Source organism: Bombus fervidus, chromosome 5 (genome assembly GCF_041682495.2).
Source record: "Bombus fervidus isolate BK054 chromosome 5, iyBomFerv1, whole genome shotgun sequence".
NCBI classification, from domain to species: Eukaryota; Metazoa; Arthropoda; class Insecta; order Hymenoptera; family Apidae; genus Bombus; species Bombus fervidus.
In genome coordinates, this window is record NC_091521.1 from 9723824 (window position 1) to 9747435 (window position 23612).

At 33.5% G+C, this 23612-nt stretch overlaps 1 long non-coding RNA gene across 1 annotated transcript in view; it reads left to right on the forward strand.

Moving 5' to 3' along the window:
* Positions 1-19930, forward strand: part of LOC139987311 (uncharacterized) — a 117984-nt gene extending 98054 nt beyond the window's left edge. The window contains exon 5 of the long non-coding RNA XR_011799827.1: positions 19889-19930. This is a non-coding gene — a long non-coding RNA (uncharacterized lncRNA). The remainder of the gene's footprint in view (positions 1-19888) is intronic.
* The last annotated feature ends 3682 nt before the right edge of the window (positions 19931-23612 follow it).

Below are 23612 nucleotides of genomic sequence, written 5' to 3' on the forward strand. Positions count from 1 at the left end.
TTTTGTAGTCAAGTAAATATTCTGTTAAATGATACGAAAATTAATATACTTAATTAATTAGTGTGTGCGTGTTATAATAAACTACGTGTCGTTCCAATGCTTTTTCTAACTACTGTATGAGAAATCTATTGGAAGCATCAATTTTGCCCAATTAAACCTTAATTACATAGTACTATAGACTCACAGGTAATTCATAATAGTTCAAATTGAGTTACTTAATTTTAAAGCGCTCAATCTTAAAAAATTGCATTCTCTATTTTCTAGATTTGTGTATATAATACAAATTAGAATTAAACAATTGTATTTAAATCTAATTCAAGGTGTTATGATTATCTGTCACTGATCGGTATCAATGCAGTCTTACGGTGCGTTATAGCATAATTGCGTATTGTCTTAACTTAAAAAGTGTTTTTGAAATTGAAGCAAAGAGATGAATCAGAATTTTGATGTTATTCTTTTTATTTTCAAATTATTTAACAAGAACAAATGTCCAGGACGATATTCGTCCTAATATTTGTTTAGAGTGACGAGTCTGTCTTGACATTATGTAACAAATTAATAACGATACACCATATGTTCGGCTGTAATGGAATTTACCCCTTCGACGTTAAAATCAATTGCTTATGAAGTAAGTTTGAATAGTTTGATTTCGCTATTTCTGCATTACGCGGCTTTACATTCAGAAACCTAATAATTTGGACTTAAACTTCAAACTAATAACGTACAAGACGGATTAACAAGTTCCTCTTTCAAATACTCCTCTGAGATGTTAAGTAGTTATAAAATTAAAATCATTTTGATGTTATTGCAATTCCTATGCTAATGGATTGCACTTGTAAATTTACAGTCTTTACAATAATGTACAAAATAAGGATGATAAGGATTAAAAATATAAGCAAATACGTAATTACAGAAAACGATTTTAATTAGTTGAATGTTTTAAATAGAGGTTTCATAAGGAATACTATAAACTCGCATTATAATAATTCAGAAATTTTCTAATTTTCTAATCTTTCATCTTCTTATCTTAATTAATATATTTCAAATGAATTGCGGTTACAAACAAGTTATCTGGTAAGTAAAGAATTGAATAGAATAGTATGAAAGACTAACATTGAATTCGAATCTTAAATCTTCCGGTATCTTTGACGTTATCCTAGACTATAATCTCTACGCTATCGCGTTATTGAAAGTAAAATCGATTTAATCTACCGACGCGACGTGCGGGTTTAAATCAATTTCCTTTCCCAATAGAATATTGCTTATGAATCTTCTATCATTTATGTAGATAGCTAAATAGATCTAGTGGGGTTCAAAATAGATACTCGTTGATTGTAATTATTGAAAAATCATCAATTTTAAAATAGAATATGATCAATCATCGTGCCAAAGTCTTGTCAGTCTTATCGCATATTCACGTTCGTTTGGTATATTTTTTTCGTTCTATATATCACAACGAATTCTACTTTCTCAAAACAGTAACCAAAATAAAAGGTAAGATTGCGAATTCTTCTTCCTTAATCACCATACTGAGTTTCATTAATACTCGACCTATTTAAATTCTATCTCAAACTCTAACGATATACAATGTCTCAAATTATTTTATTCCCTGAATTCGAATCCTCGCAGCATATTTAGCACCATTTCCATGTCTAAGGAATTTCCAAGAAACAGAAAATCCGCGTGCATAGAAGAGAAATCAACACAGAGACACGCATACAACTTTACAAGATTCTAATCTATCAACTATCCCTATTGAAAAATTCATCAATCTAAATAATTATCTTTTGCTTACGCGCATTACACCTTATGAACATAATTTGACTGACTTATTTAGGTACAGGGTATTTACTCGTCTAACGATTCCCTTCATTAACTTGAAATTTTCGTTGAAATTGAATCTATACGAAGAATAAAGGTGTGCCTGCATTTTTCATGCGTCATGCACCGTTCGATTAATTAGTAGCATGAAAGAGCACCTTTTTCTCCGATGACTCTCGGCGCTGCGCTGGTCGACTTATTTTTCGTTAAGCTAATGTGACTCATGAAATCCCGGGAATTAGCGTATATAAGCTGGGACACGTATAGCCATCGTCAACGCGGTGGCTCCGCCCGGTGAGGCTAGAGATATACATACGTGCATGAGCTTTTGACGCGCATCGGTGTAAGCAGCAGCCCTGATGGGTAATCGATTTTCATTAATGGACGTCGCTCGCGTAACACAGAATTTCAGCGGACACAGTCTCGGCCTCGGCCTCGGTTCAGGGGAAAGAGACAGGGAAGTTCTGTCGCAGCGCGTGTCCTCGTTCAAGTCGATGGTGCATCATCGTATACTGGGTGTCCACCTAATCTCATCTTCTCAAATATTTCTTTCTCCGTTGAAACGGTAAAGCAAGCTTGCACTACAGCAATTAATAAATTTTCTATTTTGCTATATTAATTGGATGTTCTAATTTAAGTGTTTTATATTTACACTATACGCTCGAATTTGCAAAGTAAGTTTTCTGAACTAATTCTAAGATTCTTCTAAGAATTTAAGATAAGAAAGGAGTAATACATGATTTTCTTCTTAGGTGAGAATATCGTTCATATATTAGCATATTTCACGATCGATTCTACTGATAATTTGTCAGTTAACGATAATGTGTTGAAACACAGTTTTACTATTATGTCTGTGAAAGAAGTATAACGAATTAGTAATTTAATTTACTAGCTTCGTCAAAAAGAAATATATTGTTTAGTTACTTATTCGTGTGGCGATTTTAAGATTCCAGGGAAAATGAAAATTATATTACATTATGAAAATCATGAACGTATTTCCTTAACTGAAAACATTGACGATGTAATCGAGTCCTTTTCAAGATTAAGTATTTTTTAAAAATATTAATTAGTATTTGAAAATTTAGACAGAAGATTAAGATATTGAATACTTAGCTGTAATATTATTTTCGTTTTATTAAACATCTTCAAACGTACGTAGTGAAACACGAATGATACAGTTCGTCAAAATATGTAGCTTTTCCTATGTGGTAAAATACGAATAGTTTGAAAGTGCAGGATAAATATTTCTCTCAGTAGATTTGCTTTCGAGGAAATCGAGTTTGAAAATTTGTCAAATACACATGCACTTAATGAGGACACGGCTCATGGAAAGACACTGTAAATGCGACTGTATTTGCTTAACATATATTTCCAAGTAACGAGGAAATTAAAGGCAATTGAGTAATTAAAGAAGATCGAATAAAAAATTGGAATTTTTGTTCCCCTGATTCTTAAATAACTCTTAAGATTTCTAAAATTCTTTTTTTTTTTTTTGTATTCATTGTGACGAAGCCATCAAATCGTATGCAAAATCATACTTGCGTACTTTTTGAGATATGAATCGTTCAAGAGTCACGTTGATCAATCCCATAAAATAAATAGAAGAATGCAGAAAAGTGCTAATTTTACGAACATTGTTCTTGTAATGGATAAATTCATTGACGTAAGTCATTGGTTTCTTAAGAATTGAATATTAAACATGTATTTAAGAAATTAAAAAATTAATAAAAAGTGGAAGTGATCAGTTTGGTCATCGACTACATTGATTACACGACAAGTAGAAATGATAAGATTGCGATATCGTACGTTAAAATTAACAATTTCTATTCACATAGGAAAGAATTTCAAGAAGATTTCTGCAAAATCTAAAAGATGTTCTCGTAAAAGCGACTGCTAGATCCACGCTTTCTTTCGTAAATCGTGTACAACCTTTTAGAGGCACGCTATGAATTCTTTCGGAAAAACTTAAGAGGATCCCCTCGTTTGCATACTAACGAAGATTTAATTAGAAAGAAACGCGGCAATTACCATTGAAAAAGCATGCAGATAGCCGCAAAATATACGACTAAGCGTTTTCGTTGCGTTGCAAATGATTTCGTCCATTTAGACATCAAATATGACACGCGAGTTTTCAGAAAAAGTAACTACACCCTGGTCGATGCGTTACCATCGATTACATTGATTTCAAATGCGTCACAACTACGTTGGTTTAATGCTGTAGTAATTGAAAAACATTGCGAAAACGCATTGATAACTGGAGTTTGCCAATGGAACGCGAAACCACCGCGCCTATCGATTTTTACTCGGCGCTTTTAATTTGTTATATCCGTCATAACAGTGGAGAGCCAGTTAGCATCGAGTAGAACGAATCCAGTTGTAATATCAATCGTTGGCTCGAGTTATCTGAATTATCCATCGTCCAACTGTGATTTTATTCTTATGAATGATTTTACTGCGCTTAATTACGTATTAACAACTCCATATACAGAAAGAAGTATTTGCAAGAATATATTGATTTTCGACTTTTTGAAATTCAAAGATACAAGGAAAACATGTAATGATTTACGTACTTCATTTTTATAAGAGATCAATTTTAGGGTTGAAAAATGCCTAAAGTAATTTAATATTAGGACAATCTGTTTTCGTTTCTTATTTTTATTTGATCATTTTTTTTATAAAGAACAAGTTGTTACTTTTTTAAATTCTTCTTCTTAAATTCGTAAACTCTTGTACTATTAAACAATGTTCTTGGCTTTTTACAAACCTATTTAAGCTTACCACCAATTCTTAAAAAATGTAAGTGCATTCTTGCACTTAAAATGGATCATATCTACATGATATTGTATCATTTATTTTTAGTCATTATCAGATAATATTATAATCGGAAAATTAACAAGAAGTCATATGGATTTACTCCGTTTCTTCCCTGTGGTTTCGAATCGATAAACACGTTTCAACGTCTGTCGTTTCATTGAAGCTTGCCACGAATCGATTCCCGAACGTTTGCGCGGCGATAAGCAAAATTATTCCGGCTCATGAAATTTTTCTCCGCCGTTTGGATTCTGCCGCGATAATCTTTAAAGCGGAACTCGCGTTTCCTGCTTATCGGCCGGGGACTTTGTTTAGCCGTGCGCGCCTAACGGAAGGTGAAATTGCGGTTTCTGCCTAACGAGATTTTCGAAAAGGCGCGGGTTCCCTCAGACCGACCAATTATTCGCGACATTTATAAAGTCAGACGAGATCCAATTACAAAGTCGGCGATGCGCACGACTTTAAGAAACACTTAAAGCGGATGTACGCTACTGCTTGTAAGTATCTGAAGATAACCGCTGGGTAAAGTATAAAATTGAAAATGAGAAAATCAAAATAGAAGGTGTATGAAGATAAGAGGAAACAGATATGCATAAATTTTCGGCGATTTTTCTATTTTTATGTCACTTTATAGGTTGAAAGAATATTAGATTTAGTTAAACGTATAATTAAGTTACGGCAAATATTTGAATATCTTCAATATTTTAATGATTTTCAATATTTTAATATTGTGGCAAGCAGTATTTTTTAAATTATGAAAAGGGTGGAAAAATGCATGTTTGATCTCAAGATCAAATAAATTGATAATTTTGGAAATATAGGATTAATTAGCAGCTGAATTTAAAAAAAATGGCAAATTTGATTTATCGTGTTCTTCTCTACATCGACAGTATGTTGAAATCAAATTTGTAATAAATGAATTTCATTTTAAATTTTAAAATAAATTTTGTTTCCGCATATTATTTATTTTAATATATTATTATGGTTAAAAATATATACGAACTTCTCCGACAATTGCAGGGAAAATACGGACTGATTTATCGTATAATTCAATGACATTCGAAAAATATCGGAAATATTTCCGAACATGAACAATGAAGGGCGAGTATCAAGAAACGAACCTTCAACGAAGAGGAAACGCATCTGTTGTTTTTTCGCATTGAAAAATCAAACTTGTAAATCAAGCAAACTGAAAATCAAGCTGAAAATGTATGTAACTCTATCATTGCAACGAAACACGGGTATTAAAATAAGGAACACGTCTATGTAAAAATTTTAACAAAACTTCGCCTCTTTTTTATATTATGTATTAAGCACCTTTTATATCTGCGCTTTCTACTCTATTAATTTTTCGGTTAATAAAATATCCAGATAAAATCTCATCACAGGCTCCTAACGTTGAATTGCTTTATTGTCCAGAAACGTGTCCAATTTTTAATTTAGAATACGATCGTGGCGTTGAAACGCTACGCTATCTGTGTCTATGCGCGTTTCTCTACTTTTTTCTCGTCTTTTTGTAACTCTCTCCTTTTTTCTCCAGTCTGACCGCGTGCATGTAGCGAAAAGTGAAATGCCGCTATTTCAGAGAACGATACCTCTTTACGGTAGCCGGGACATTTGGGTCGCTTGGTTAGCTAGGGCTTGGTTTTTTTTTTTTTGGCCTAGCTTTTATGATCCATCGAAAAAACAGTACGCACATCTACGCCACGGCGATGTCAACAATGAATTCGCCCGAGATTTCAAATTTTTCTTGTCTCGTTAAACATTCATACAGATGCGGAACGCTGAATGTACGAATCACGTTAATTGCACTGTAATGTTAAATTGTTGCAAAGGAAATTTCTTTCTCTTCAATGCAAAACTCCGATAAATTGTTGGAGAATTTTTTGTTCTTTATCTCTTTTGTTGGTAATTATTAATTTATACACATATTCTTCATTAGAGATTGTTACAAATTCTTGGATTTTTATGGGTGGTAAGTGACGAGTTCCATTAGAGAAAATATCATCATCGTCAAATATGAGATTATAATGTTTTAAGTTGAAACATGTTTTTAGAAAATGTTGGTGTTGTGGATGACTTTAAGATGATATTGACAAAATTTTGTCCCTGATGAATTCTCGTAGTAAGTTTCATTTCTAAACACTGACGACGTACTTGTAATTACGTGCCGTATAATCCCCGTAATGATAGACCTAATTTAAATGAAAGTTTGACTCTCTTGATCGACTATCCAATCGAGATTCAACCGATCAAATTCAGGTAGCGATGCTGTAACCTATGTATCATTAAGGTTAATGAATCTCTAACACAGCTTAAATAATTTGAACTAGAACTGTATCAAACTTACTTGCGCCTTAACAGAGACGTGATTGAGATTTAAATCTCTTCAACTCCTCATCAATATCTTTGTACGTAATTACTAGGAAATCAACGTTTCAAGAATTCATACATATGCGTTTACAAATAATCTACGTGTTTTTGGTATGCAATTACTTCTCTGATGTTTTTACCTCGTCTTATCGTGTTCTTATGTATTACTTTTGCCACATGATTTTAGGTTCTTAGAATAAGAATTTTGAAATAAAAATAAATTTGAACGACTCTTAAATTCTTTGAATACTTTTATGCACAAGATATTCAAAGAATACAGTCGTTTGAGAAATTAAGAATAGTCATTACTTTAAAAAGAAAAATTCTTGTTGAAAAATACATGTTAAAAACACTACTTTAAATTTTCTTATACTACTTTAAAATATTTAATCTATCCGAATACTATATATAATAGTTAGTGCCAATTATATATTTGTATCCTCCGTATAAAAATTATAACACTAAAAAATCATTCTAAAATATTGTATAATCATGTAATTAAATTAGAATGAAAAAGTGAAATTTAAATTACATTGAGAAAGAAGTTCGGATTCTTCCAGTTGTAAGAAGCAACTATATAATAGTGTATACATTTCGCGAGTGGTTCGTGCTATAGTAAAATAGTAAAAGGGTTAGAACAAAGTTTCTGAATATGTTACGTACGAATAACCTCCAAAACCAGGCTATCAATAACTTGCTCCCCTCCCATCTAAAATCGATAAATTACTCCCATAAAATCTTTCTTACACAGCACAACGCTCTTCAGTAACGAAACTTCGATTCTCAAAGTTTCAAAGACATTTCAATGACCGTAACCGGACCGTACTCGGTATAATGCGAGCCATCAAGAGGGATTGTTTTCCATGCTGACACCGATTAGTTTGCAACTTGGCGAATAACGCTGCGTGCACCAAAGCGGATACGCGGGAATGTTCCGCGACTCGACGAGAAATAATCTTTGGATGCTGGTCTCGGAAAGAAAGTTCGATTCATAACCGGGAAAGGAAAGAATTTCCGTTATTACAAATAGAGAGTTTGACCGATGGCAGGATGGAAAATAACGAGTCGGACATTATCCGTGGCGAATTCGCTGCCGCGAGACTATTTATTCAGTAGAGCGTTCGAATATCGTTCGAACAACGGTATTAGTACCGTGCATAATAAGTCTATGGATTCTCATTTCCCGTAGACGAGAGTTACGCAACTTCGAGATGCTTTTCATTGTTACTGGCAAAATGCCGAGCGCAAATAATGACTGAATATGAGCGGCTCGCGTACATTGCGTTTTACCCGACACTTCGTTCCCTTAATAACATCATCGTTATTATTATTACAAAGGAAATAACTTCCTCCCGAGATACTTCCGTAATATATGTTTCCATGTTCCTTTAACTATCAAGGCGAGAAAGAGTCTTTTGTCTTCGTTCAGTTACTTGGCACACAAGATGTAGTATAGGATGAATTAATTTATCGTAGAAATTTGGTGATTCTGTTTCTTGGAAAATCGAGTGTGGTCTGCGTTATTTGCGTTTTGCACCTTATTTCTATTGCTTTTAGTTTAATTGCAGATCTTATTGCGAGCCTAGATAATACAGGACGGTTTGCGTTAACGTATACAGTAGTACAGGTCAATTAACAGTGGTGGTCCCGTATACATTGTATACATATATATACTATATACATTGACGTATATTGACTTATACTACTTGAACTTGTATACGTAATCTATTGTAGGTTGAAGTAGTATAAGTCGATATTCACCGATGTGTACGGTAAAATAAAATAGTAAACAGCAGTGTAGGTGTTGATTTACACTACTTACACCCACAATGGACGAATCTATTGGAGATGTAAGTAGCATAAGCGTACGGTAATATAAATCAACGGATGGTAATTCGTGCGTTGACTTATACTACGCGGGGCTACACTGTACAAACTGGTTAAATCAATCAGACTTCTTAGAAATAATTTCAGTAGGAAACATTAGTTTCTAATCGACCGATTATATATTAATAAGAACTATGTAAGAAACAATCTTCTCACTGTCGATGATACGGTAATAATACCAATGTGATACGAAAAGTTAATTAATCAAATACAATACGTTAATCGATTGATAACTCAACACTGATCGTAAACATATTTATAATTGCCCACGTGCGATCGAAAAAGCAAGACAATTTCAGAATTTTCAACGCAAACCTCTCATTCTCTTGGCAAATTAACAAAAGAATCTCGTAACATTGGCGGTTTTGGTGGACACTACGTATAATAGCCACATTATCAGGCTTCCTGCAAAATACGTCGGACGTACAAGCAGAGTAATTATGCTCGTGGAATTCTCAAAGCCGGTGGTTTCGGTACGTTGAGTTTACTAATTATCCATATAACGGTGTTCACATTAAGGTCACAGCCAATTCTAAAATTTTCGTTCCCGTTGAATTTGATGTCCGCCGTTTGAAAAATTATCGTGCAAAGTAATTGTACGTAGCAACATAGATGAACACGCGAAGAGGAGAGAGGAAGAGAGAAATAAATGCCTCGGCGTGGAACGAGCCACAACGACGTCGCGTCGTCGCCTTATATTATAAACGATTCACAATTATTCCCTTTCTTCTTCGTTGTCGAGAGAAACATCCGAACAATTCCTCGTTTGGACCTTTTACACAAAGACAAAGTAGCGACGACACCGCGACTAACCAACGAAGTCGCTCGTATTTCTGCTCGAGATGATGCTGTCTAGAAAGGTCGTTAGACATTAACCCGGAACAATTATTTTATCGTGTTGGCTGGTGCTTCATGCACTTTGATAAGTTGCTTAACGAGACGACGAATTAAAGTTTGTCTTTGTCCTTCGGGGCTCTCCACTTTAGCTACAAGCCACGGGGACGAGGGAAGCAATAAACGCAGCTTAAATGCGATGAACTGATCTTTTAACAGGAGTACTGTCGAAGGGAAGCATACTCGATTGTAAAACTGCTGCAGTTTAAAGCGTAATTTTATAGATTTATCAGACAAATTCAAGCTTTCGATTAATTTATACTTTCTTCCTTTTTACTTAAATATTTATCCGATATATAAAATTAATTCTAATCTGCGATTTTAGTCTGTCACAGTGGGATAAGAAAAATTCGTGACTTTGCTCCTATATTTTAGAATAATGATATTTGCTAATATTTAGATGTCTTTATAATATAATATTTAGATATACTTATGTAAGAAAACTAATATTTTTGAAAACCACGAAAGAGAAACATACGCCTAATTACATACTTTACGACGACACTTACCGAGAATTTTCTTGATCTCTGTTTGAATAAATGAAATTTCATATCAGGGAAGTAGGTGTTCTATTATTCAAACTTCGTTTTACCTTCCATTTCCTAGATCTTTACTCAGGATTAATATAGCTATAGTATAAATAATTAAGATACATAACATAGCAACACGAAATGTTACTTGAAAACTTCAAAGGAAGTTATTTGAAAATGACCCGTAGTATCGAAATCATTTGAATCACTTTGTTTCGATACATAGGAGAGCAAATGTATCTACACGTAAAGAAAAGTCTAAGAACACATAATAGTTCGAACGTAGAATCCACGGAGTAATATCGTACAAAGGAAGCGTAACAGTTCTTCCGTATGAAAGGCACGCAATACCGAAAAATTCGCAATACCTTTTGTTCCTAAGTTTCGCGGTCTTGGAAGTTGCGTTCGGCATAGCCGGGTCTGCCAAATCTAAAGTAGTTCGAAATCGCAAAGCCGCGCAAAACATACCCGGGCGATTCAGTGCCGGTCGAAACTCGGCGTCTATGTTAGGAAAAAGAACTACGGAATGCAGTCGGTTGTGGGAGCTTCCGATTCGGTGCGGCGCAGGAAGTCGGCGTGCACTTCTTGCTCGCGAAACTTCTCCTAGCGAGTACTCGTTTGCGACGGATACGAAACACCGTTCCATCGAACGACAGCTCCTGTTGTGTTTCTCTGTTTGCTTCTCCGAAATAGACCTTCGAGAACAAGTCGCCAACGATAAAAAGGACCGTAAATGTGAATTAGCACCTTAAGTATGTGTTTCCTTTCGCATTACATTTCCCTGAGTTTAGAAATGTTGATGGAGAAAAGATACGAATGTATTGTAAATTAATATCCTAAGTATGTGGTTCGTTTTATATTTCTGAGGCTTTGGGAATGTTACGGAATAAGAAAACGGAATATGCTGTTAATTAACATTTTGAAGGTAACATTAACTGGCGTATCATTTAGTATTTATGTTATAACGCATATAGTAATAGTATTCGTGATAGAAAAGTCATCAGTTATCAGCAGATATTACGTTCGGGTGATAGAAAGTTTGAGTTAGAGTAATTTGAATACTGTAGGTTGGAATATAGGAGTCTCTACTGCAGGAATGATTAATGAAGAGTTTTGGATGATTTTTAAGTTTTTAAATAAATCGTTCCTAATATTTAGACTTTTTGAAACTATTTCTTGCCTTCAGGAAGCTATCTAAAATCGGAATTCTGGCATAGATTCATTCAGCTCTGAAGCTATCAGCATTATTATGGATTAGATACTCATCAGAGGAAATCATTTAAGCGTTTAAAGCAATCAATAACGAAATCCACGTAAGATACTACACACTTTACGTGTCATGATGGGATGTACAGGGGCAATTGCATACCTCTTGAGAGATATGCCGTGAGTGCTTGCATCTGACGTTTATCGCTTGCAAAATTGTCTTGAAAATTGTATCTGCAAGCGACGTTCAATGAACGTGGATGAAAATTCGTGATTCAACATCTTCAGCGTTGCAATAAAGTTTAGTATACACATATGACATCCTTGTTTGGATTTTATGTATTATTTAGAAAATTAAATAAAACGTATTATAGTTGGAAATAATTGGATAAAAATATATTTACTCAGACTTAGATAGTAAGCATCGTTTGATCGATGTCACATTCTTCAAATTATATCAAAGTATTTTGAGTAATGGAAGAAGTATCGTAAACAGGATATTGTTCTTATGCATTGAAAAATTGTTGTAGTCAAAATGTTAGAAACGATAGAAAAGCTATTAAATAGAAAATATTATAAACAATATAAACTGAGTATATTTGCATTTAATTAATCAATATCATGATACCACGAGAATGAGGATAATATGTAAATACTTCATGCATTTATTGTGTGGATACGAAACAGATGCAACATCACAATACCGGTCAAAGAGATTTTGTCGATTGTGAACATCCGAAGTAATTTTCTCTTTTACAATCTCGTTACGTGTTTCAACTGTATTCAGTTACATTTGAGACAAAGAGCCTGTGTCTGCAGGTTTGCGCTTTCTGCCTTTAAAACAAACAATGGGGTAGATCAAACGTGCTGTGTAAACACAAGAGATGCAGTGACAGTGTTATGGTGGAATTTATCCTTCAATGGCCTTGAGCTATAAGTTGATTTTACACAAACTAGAGTTACTTGAGAGAATTCGAGTTTTGCCATTTATTTTCAACCTGTTACTATAACGGTTGTACATAGGATAAGAATATTCAGAAAACAGAAATTAAAAATTATTATTTTTGTTAATTAGTTGACGATAAAAAGTCCAATTTTTTAGAATATTTAAATTATACAAGTCGAAAGTATTACGCGAGAGGACGAAAGGTGATTGCTTAAGCAGAACTAAATAAAAGGTATGAAATAAGTTTGTTCATCCGTCGAAAATTGATTATTGAAAAAAATCAAATTTTAATTACGTGCCTGCACAGTTCACCTGCTAAAGAAAATCTAAAAAAAAATTTTATGAATATTATATTTTATGAATGAAGTCTTAGGTATGCGAGTACGTATGCTTGCAGTAGATTCTTAAAATTGATCTACTCGAAAACTATGATTTGGATGAGTAAATTTTATTTTACACTTTTAATTTATTTTTGCGATATTGTTGGTTACACCTTGTATACGTCGATTAGTCGTAGATATTTTTAACGCTTTGATGTTTAAAGCTGTGCCAGTTATCTATAATTAATAAATAACACGGTCGAAACAGAAACTGAGTTAACAATGGGCCGAATTACAGAGAGGAATATATTGATCTGTTACGTTTGCGAGAAATCTAACGAAATTCGATATTAATTCCAATTAAATGCTCGATTTAGACTTTGGAAATGTAACACGATATTGATTTCAAGAAGCGAAGCCCTGCAATTTTAATAAATTAATTTGTTAGATATATAAATTGCAATAAAACAAACCAAGACATTATTACACAGTGTAATGACATTATTAGAGATTGTTATGCTTTGAATTTTTTTGTTATCCTTTATCGAAATTTATTTGTTTCATCCCCAGCGATGTTTGGCATAAATGCAATTTAATCTTGTTTCGCTAACAAATCGATACGCGTCTAAATAAATATAAGTATTCTGAATCCTTTCGACTGCATAAATATCTACACGGAGTAAGAAAGTGTATTCTCTTAGTTTACGAATATACAGTCAAAGACGAAAATAAGCGTGTTCATAAAAATATAAATTTACATAAGAATCCGAAATGTACTGATAAAAAACAATTCAACAGTTCGTCCTTCAATCTGTGAACAAATCTGTTATCAAATAATCATTTTTCTATTTATCACGTATTCTACAAATGATCTTCCACCCTGATTTACCAGAAGATCAAGAACATTTACCCACATTTTTCTTCGTCTCATTTCACCCTTCCTTGCCCAATTTTCCCTTATTCACAGCACGCGATAATAAATAATCAAAGAAGTAAATGATACATATCAGATATTAACGATGATACTCGTGAGAAGAAACGATTAAGAATAATTCTCGCGTGAAAGGATGAAAGGTGTGTATTTATACATGTAGTGAAAATTAATGATAGAAACTCGTCCAGATGTGACCACTCATCCACTCATCTGCAAAGATTCCAAAATTACGAGGCGGATAACAATAGGGCAATTGGATTAAACGAAATATAATCACAGAGAAACAAATATTCGAACGTGAACGTGAAACGTTAGATGGAAGGATGTAATAATAGCATTGAGCAAGCAACATATAAAGGATTGTTGTTGCAGAAAGGGGCAAGTAGCTGGATAGGACGCACGCGAAGCAAGACAGAAGGGAAGTTTGAAGTTCTCCACCCTCTGAGAGCTTGAGGAGAAGCGACATGACTGGAACTGTACGTTCTGCAAACCCTGTGGCGAATTTGTCTACTCAAGTCAATTGAATTGAATGCAATCCGTTGTTTCTGTTATTCTTGTTCATGAGATGGAGCGCTAGGCTAGAATTAATAATTATTCATAAACTCGAGATTCCTTTCCCACGGATCCGATCGATTTTATGAATAGTTTTAGCATTCGCTTTGTATTAAGTTCCTATTCATTTGTATAATGTTTATTAATTGTATGCTTCTATCAACAGTCACTTATCAACTTCGCATTTTGTAACTTTGTCAATCGCGTCACTTTGGCTTTAGTTTTATATTAATAGTGTGTTTGAAAAGTAGTTGTGTATTAATGTACATATACTGGTGTATATGTATACATTAAATAATTATTCATTATTCATTTCGACTTTATCTTGCATCTCATAAAAGTTATTTAGATGAGCAAATCCCGAGAATATAATAAATCTTACAGTTTTCAATGTTTCTAATAATTTTCCTCTGACAATACAATCCTGTATAATCATTTATTCTATGTAGACCAATCGCAACTATTGTTAATATGCAGGAATTGAAATATGGGTAACGGCATATAATATATTATTAATACAGAATTATTTCGACAAAATGAAAGCGTGGTATAATGAATGAATTTAGCAAGGTATAGTATACATTTCCAGGAGTAACGTTTCACGAACTTGCAAGCTTTTTGAAAGTGATACGACACAGAAAGTTGAAACGTAATCAATCATGGTAATACAAAGTTTTTTTTAGCGAATATTCTGTTTTTTCCTTTATTGGACAGACAAACAGTTTCGAAAGAATATAAAAGAAGAACAATGGAAATTTAATACACGATTGATTCATACGCGAAAAAGAATTTTATTAACAATATATCCCGAAGCAAACCGAATCGATATATTTGAAAACAAAGTATATCTATACATGTGTATACTTCGATAATTGGATAAATGAAATTTTACAAACGTTAAACTATTGTTAAATGGTTCAAAATGATGTTTTTCAACAAGTATTAATTAATAAAAAATAGCGATTAAAAGAATATCTGCGTGGAGAACAATTTTCGTTTGTGACGGTATTCAAAAATAATTTCGTACATAATTTGTTTTTTGGATTCCTTTATCTTCGACCTCCAGTGAAGAAACTTGGAAAATAGTGCGATGTTTCGGAAGCAATCATCCGTTTCCGCCATCGAGTCGCATCGATAGGAGATTGAACTCCTTACTTTTTCGAGTACCGACGCAAAATGGATACGGGCCAAAAGAAGAGCAGCTCTTTTGGATGGCAAGAATCAACCTGATTGATTCACGGATCGCGTTTAATAATGTTCACTGACTACATATCGAAAGGGATCTAATTTTACTTTATACTATGGAGGATTCTCTTTTATGTTCTTCTTTCAAGTTATTTTTAAACTTGTATAAAAGTAGATAGATCGTAGCTGATTTACAAGTATTGTTAGAGGTTCTACAATAGTTCCCTCATTTCTGGAAAGTTTTAATACGTAACTGCGAATATCAATCGATTCGGTCTTTCAAGAACATCGTTTCGTTGAAATATATAAAGACAAGTTCGATTTAGTAACGTCTATGTACTATCTATATATTTGGATGTATTGAATTAATGTGTAAGTTACTATATCTTTGCCAGTAGAAGTAGATTTGTCGATTATGTAACGTAATATTGTTAAATTTTTATTGGTTTTTAATTGAAGCAATCTACATCACCATGAAGCATATAATACATTGTAAGACGAATTATACAGTAATTCATCAATTCTTCTCATTATTAATCACTTTTGGTTCGCATGATTGGAGTTGAATTTTAAATACGTATAATAAATAGATTCGCTCGATCTTGAGTTCACTTCATCAAAACGCTAACTAAAATTTCGTTTCAATAAAAGAAGTTCTAGTCGAAAATAGTAAATATGGTAAAGAAATGTAATAATAATGACGACAGATCATAATAACGAAAGTATAATAATGGAACAAAAAGTTCAATTCGTAAAAATTCAATAGTCTCTGAGCACTAATATAAATAATACATAATTTATAAAAGAATCTCATCGTGAACAAACTTGTACAAACCCAATAGGACAAGTTTACAGGACGATCGCTAAGCCACTAACAAAATTAACCGGACCATACTCGACTGAGAGAATTACCGTAATAACATTCAACGAGCGTTTGACACTTTGGAATATGCCAAGTCATATGTAATTTAAAGTGTTACGGGCAAGTTTGGTCGAAGCTTATAGACGTGTCGTCTTGTATTGTGGCCTTCCGGGTCGTAACACGTCGCCGGTAATATGGCACACACATAAATTGGACCGTACTTGAACCCTTCGGTTGCAAGTGTTACGAGTCGCCTGTACTATTTGCCCATGAACACGCGTCGTAAGTTGCCCGTGTCTTAAGTGAACCAAGTCGGCCCATTATCTCAGTTTACGTCACAGTCTTTTATGGTTCAATATAGAAACTCCCTATAGGATGTAATCGAAGCCACAGTGAACTTGCTAATTGTCCGCGTGGAACTCAATGATCCGAAATGTCGATTACGAACACGTTTTACCGGCTCGACTACTAGAAAATACAGCTTTGAAAAATAATTTATTATAAATTCTATTTTAGTGTAAATAAATATAAATGACATTATTATCTTTTTTTTAATATGCACGTGGAATACATATAAAATGTAGTAAGCTATAGAGATAAAATATAATCCGTATCATTGGTTCGTGGAAAATCTAAAGTGGCATAAGAGCGCACGTTCGTTAAACAAATTATATTATCCTACACATGCCGAAACGATACCACGACTAATTGGGGGATTGACGGTGCGTACAATCGAATTTTTCAGCTACCAGAACGATTGCTTTGCTGGTTGTTTCCAACTGAATATAACAGGATATTTTGTTATGATGTGAAGATTTTATAATTTAGTACGAAGAGCTTTCAAACCGCAGTTTCAGCTATTGAAAAGCACCACGACCGAAATATTCGTTCGAAATGTGGTATTTCAGCAAGTGATATGTTTTCGAGTGGCGTGTATTCTAAAGAACGTTGAATAATTTAAAAATCCACGCGACAAAAGTGTTATAGTTGCAGAGATCAATATAAATCGTTTGCTGTTACGTGGTGCTCGCATTCGTTATTCGAGTTAATCATTCACTTTTTGAAAAAAAGATTAAGACTTCTATGAATCTTCTTTTATGGGATATTTTACAGTTAAAAATGCACAAAATCCGGATAGCATACAAAAATATATCAAATAATAAAGGTACCTATAATATTCATACGGTGACACAAACGTCTATTTAAATACGATCTTTTTCGTTGAAAAAATCTCCTTTAGGTAGATTGACAATTTATTTGAATTTTTATATAACTTTTCGTCAAGAAAAAAGATTCAATAACATTCTACGAATATTAATAATAAACTAATTACAAAATTACTGGAAGGTAATTATAAGTTGCAAAGGATATTATACAGAAAACTAATCAATATATAGATTCATTTCAAATTAAAAGACGGCGCGAAAAAGAAGCAAAAACAATAAAGTCTATTAAAAGTACATAAATCACTTTCATCACATTGATTCACATCCAGAAAGAAACACGAAACTAAAATATATTGAAAGAAGGTAATTATTTGATATCGAGCACCATTGTCCTTGCCCATCAGTTTCAAATTATAATAGAATTTCATGCACAACGTTGTGCAGTTCATATATATATATATATATATATATATATATATGATTCGATCGTGGACAAAATGTTTTGGAACGCATGGCCTTGATGGTGGTGTTCGTACGACAACTACGAACAACGTGTTAATTTTCATTCATCTTTTGACAGCGTTTCGTACTGGTAATGAATGTTGTATGTCTGAGCGGTAAGAATAAATTGGAGCCATATGAAATTGGCACAGCTACACATTGTCCGTACAAAAGCAAATGCTCACCTCAGCTATAAACAAATCAATGGTTGACAGCTGTGTTGCATTACACGATGCCAGAATTACACCTTCGAACGTTTCTGTTTACCGGGTACACGCGTTTTAATTATTTACACATCTGCGATTCATCGCGATATATTTTGCAATAAAACGCTACCGGAGTTCCGCCAATATATCTTCGAAGTTAATGCTCGTTTTGAAACTGCTTCGTTGCAATGTTCCGCGGAATCGACGTTAACATTCTGTACGTCAACCTTCCCTTTGCATTTTATTTTTGTCTTGTGTAATTCATTTCACGCATTACCCGAGGACACGTGCACTTGGAATTTTTTATGAATTGCACGTCGTTCGAATCGCTTTCAAGTGGATATCGGTATCCGATACGAGCTGCGGAATCCATTAAGCCTTGAATCGGGCGTTAAGCACAGTTCATTGATCACGGTTGTACGAATTGGATCGTAATGTGTTTTGTCTTTTCATTTTTAATAAGCCTCGTATGTGTGGATTTCCAACGCAAAACGATTCAGGTCCTGTGCATAAACTTGGGGATATTTTGAAGAAGTATAAGCATGTTACTTGTATAGTAAGAATAAACAGTGTTTGCCTACTACTATTATTTATATATTGGTTAATTATCTCAAAGTCTATTCAGTTCTAATTTAGAAACAAAATAGAAGATCAAGATGCAAACTTCCATACGCTCTGAACAAGTATGTCACAATTATTTTTCTAACTATTTTTCTAATTTATCTTTCTAAAAATGATGCATTTATTTAAAATAAGCCAAGTCGCATACTTATAAATATTCAGTCTCCAATATTCTATCGTTTCATGCTTAATCAAATATATTTTAAATTACAAGATTAGTATTCGTTGCAGCATCAACATATAAATTTGGAGACATTATTTTACATCTAATTATTATGAAATTTGGAAATTAATATAACTGCTTGCCCCGAGAGACTAGTTAATTACCCTGAGCACTTCTGGATGTGCTCCAAATTCCTACGAGACAAAAACATTGAGATTTATAATTCGACTTTATAGGTACCTCTTAATTTTCTTTCGTAATTGAGGAGAAATCTACTAGGAAGACTAGCATACTTACCGATACGTCCTATTAAAGTGAGCACGTAATATATGGAAAAGGTTTAAAAAGATCATTCGAACTAACAAACTATTTAAAGACGGCTGTGAAATCTGCTTACATTTTAAATTTCTTTTACTTACCTATAACTAGTACAAAATACAACGCCTAAGATGCACATTGTCATACGAAAATTTATTAATCTAATTTTCTTATAGACAGTGTACGTTTTTTTTACGAATGAAATGTATACATTAACCACGCGCAGTTTGCAGAAACCACTATCTAAAGTTGCAAATATACAAGTCAAACAGGACTTTCAGTTTGCTAGGAAGAGTGATATATGTATGTATCTAACTACGGAAAGTAAAGTTCTCAGAAAAGTGATTTGAAACAGAAAATTTGAAATTGTAGATTGTTAATAATTCGATCATCTTAGCTATGAACAAATTCCTTTTCTTTTACAATTTTTCTAGTTTCGATTTCTGAGTGCTTCTATTAAAATATCTTTTATGAATATTATGAATTTTCTCCTTAAGCATTAAGTAAAACAAGTACAACAATGATATTTCTGTTATTTCTATTATAATCCTGTTCTAAGAAATAGTTCACTGTTACAGTTAATTCTTTTCAGATACCCCGAAGTCGACGATCTTTTATATGGTTGAAATATTCGAATTAACGTATCTCCGCCGATGTTGGAGGTATGTAGTATACCATTCCTTTAGCACGCTATAAATCGATATTATACATATACTTAATCCTTCTTGGAATAGATCTAGCGCTATCTCTTATGCAGATAGAATAAAGCAATAGTATGCAGCCAGAAATTATCTGATAGAAGCTGGACGATATCACGCTTAATGGAGTATCGACGAGACAGTGACAGGACTTGTTTTGATGACCGGCGTTCGTCGCGCTGGCTGCACTTGAAGCTGCAAACGATGCATCAGCAATGGCCATAATTCATTGGCTCCAGCAGGTGTATCCTCGTTTCCCCGGCCTCTTCTCACGAGCCAGCACGCATACACAGCACGCGGATTCCGCGACGTGGATCAACGCTGATATTCACGGCGAGCTGAAAACTAATCGGGATCGAAGGTAACGGATGAGGATACCTAGCTATGCTGAATCATCTCGGATGACGTAGAAAGCTATCGAGGATATTATACGTGGACCTTTTTCAACATCCAACCTAGAATGACCGATGGTATCCCTGAGAATCTTGATGGCGTTCCCGAGATTTATTTTGCGTAGTTAGTTAAATGGAGAGATTCATTTTTATTAGAACGGAGATTATAATAACAAATGTGCGATTTTACTATGTAAAAATGTTTAGGAGATTTTAATCGAGCCTTTAATAAGTTTAAGGAATTAATAGTGTTTGCGTAAATAAAAGTAGAAATCAAAAGAGCTGCTAGTGAGATATTTGCTATTAGTGGAAATTATTAATATTAGGGATACAAGTTATATAATTTGATAGTTCGTAAGGAAAATAAAAATGTTCTTCGTAAAGTTAATCATTATTTGACAAATCTTTCATAAGATGAACAAATATTTGAATTGAAACTAGGAATGGATAACTCTAAGCATTTAATAAAATAATACAGGAACGTCTTAGAGAAATTGTACTATATTTTTATATAGTTGTTCAAAATTTCAGATTGCAGGAATTATTGATTTTGTTGAATCTTTTGCTAGAAAAATTGCAAATGAGAAAATAATATATGGAAATGGTATTAATTCAGAAATCGATTTCAGTCCTAATGCCCTTGTAATAAATTTGGACGATTTTATATTGAATCCGCCTACAAAATACGTATATAATCCATATTGCACTAAAATAAATGAAAAGAAGTCATTAAAACCATTAAAATAACGCAATTGATAAAGGAATGTTTTATGAGGCTACGATAGGATTTCGAATCAATTAAGAACGAAATAATATGTTATATTATGGAGAAAGGATTAAATCTTTTTCAATGATAATTCCTGTATAAGTTCATTTATGTCTAAAAATTTCTGCAAAAGATTTTTGCGTTAAAAGATTAATTAAAAGATAAGGGAATCGATATTAAGAAAATATCGTAACATTCTAAATACTATAGCAGTGGTTGCATTTTGTATTCCTGCACATTGTGTGTATTCTATGTACTTTTGTAATTTAAATTTCCTATAAATGCATCAGCATCTATCGTCTACTAACATATTAGAGACGCGGTATGATTTTAATCTGATAGTTTGACAGTCTAGTTAATAAATCATAATTAAACACACAGTAACACTCAGTATTGAAACTCAAAGTGTATACTTAATATTATAATACAGCACCCCCCTCAATTTCTTCTTGTATAAAGAGCAATTCCTTTAACGACTCTGCTGTTACTTTCACCAGATTCTGCAGTGATCTGCTGATATAAATCAAATATTCGAATGTCAGATGCATCGGATCGAATATATATAGGAAACGTTATCCAGTTCGTTACATTCGAGTTTCTTCCTTAAACCCGTTCCTAACAAGAAACTATCGGATCCACGGGTCGATGTATACGAATTCTTTGCTTCTTAAGATTTACTTTGTCTCTTCCTCCGGCTAGTTCTCGGTGCCACGTTCCAGGGCCGTTCGTCTTGCTCACAGTGGCCGTTCTTTCAGCAAAACGGTACCACCCTCGAAGACACCCTTTCCATCGACAGCGTTCTTTAAACTTTCCACTGCCTCCCACTAGCATTCACTTCGCATCGATTTCGACGTTCACGCCTCGATGCGTCTTCTTCGCCTAGGGATGTTACCTATCGTTCTGCCCCCACGTCTCTACACGATCGCGCCTCCAAAATGCCACCGTTCCAATCGCGCCTCCTCTTTTCTGCGGGAAAACCTGAAAAATGGCTCTGCTTACCACGGAACTTTTTCTCGAAACGTGTTCTCGGGTCGAGACTACATTCGCACGTGGAAGCACTTTCGGATGCTGTTTGATTTAGTAATGGGGCGATTATGTGGTCGATGATAGTTGAGATGATAGTTTCCTTTATTGGGGAAAATTGATAATTCGCAAAGAAATGCACAGCGATTCGGGAAAGTATTTAAACGTTTACCATAGAAAATTTGTATGAATGTATATTACATGATAATGAATTTAAAAGTAATCTGAAAACGTATGGATATAAACGTGCGTATTGAAAATATGCAGCATAAATAACGAACTTAAACGTAGAATTAATGAGCCCGTTAAATATGACAGCTAATTAGTATACTGAATAATTAATTATTTAAATACTTTCGTGAGTAAGTATTGGTACATTTCTTGAAAAACATCGTTGGGGAAATTAAGAAGCTGAAATCTTCAGATCTATTTATACTCAAACTCCTGCATATTGAAATGAAAACAAGACTTAATTAAAAGTTCATAAATAGAAAATGTGCAAAGTTTATGAAATTCAAAGCTGCTTATGTTTCACGAAGTTCTGGTTCAGAGAAGACATGATTCGCATGCTATGAAATAATAATTGCGTGTGCATTACGTCGTATTTTATTTTGAAAAAAATGTCATAGAAATATCCAAATTTCCTGTATCTCGAAAATAATTTCTAATTTCACTGTGTCTACTTGTGTTTTAAACTTACTTTTACGTAAATAATTGCATCGTATATGAATTATTTATAAGACACAGAAAATAATGTTTTCACTTTTATTTTGCCTTCCATAAAATCAGAGCACGCTCTTCATAGTAGCATTAGAATCACTTCCAAAGGCTTCCAATTTGGGCCGTACTGGTAAATTCGGTAGGGAATTGCAAAATTATGGAGCTGGTTAAAAGTAAAGCTCACACAATTTCTTCCTCCAACACGCGAGGGAATCATGTTTAAGAAATGTAGACTGTACTGAAGAGGAGCAGGGTACAGTTCTTACTAGAAACTTGCTTTATTTCAATCGTTTCTAATCTTTCGCTTATCTCACTTTCGCGTCTTATAATTTCGCGTAGCTTAAAATTAGAAAATTAAAATTAGATTACCATGTATATCCATATATTACACGAGTTTCTTAAAAGGGAGACTGATTTCTGAAACTGAGAATTTCATCTACTGCAAGAAAATTATATAAACAATAACAAATTTTAAGATAAACTTAAAGGTAGGGTTTGTCACATCGTCACTTCTCTTTATTTTTCAATTTATGGAGTTGATCTAAATGTTTGTTATATGGCTCATATTTAATTATCATTGCATTATCGTATTTATTTCTAGATAAACATTCTATTTTGTAGCAAAATTACAATTTAATATATTACGCTACAGGCTTCTTTATCAAAATTACTAGAATTAATTTGTAAAATTGAATGCTATGAAAAAGTAACAAAGAA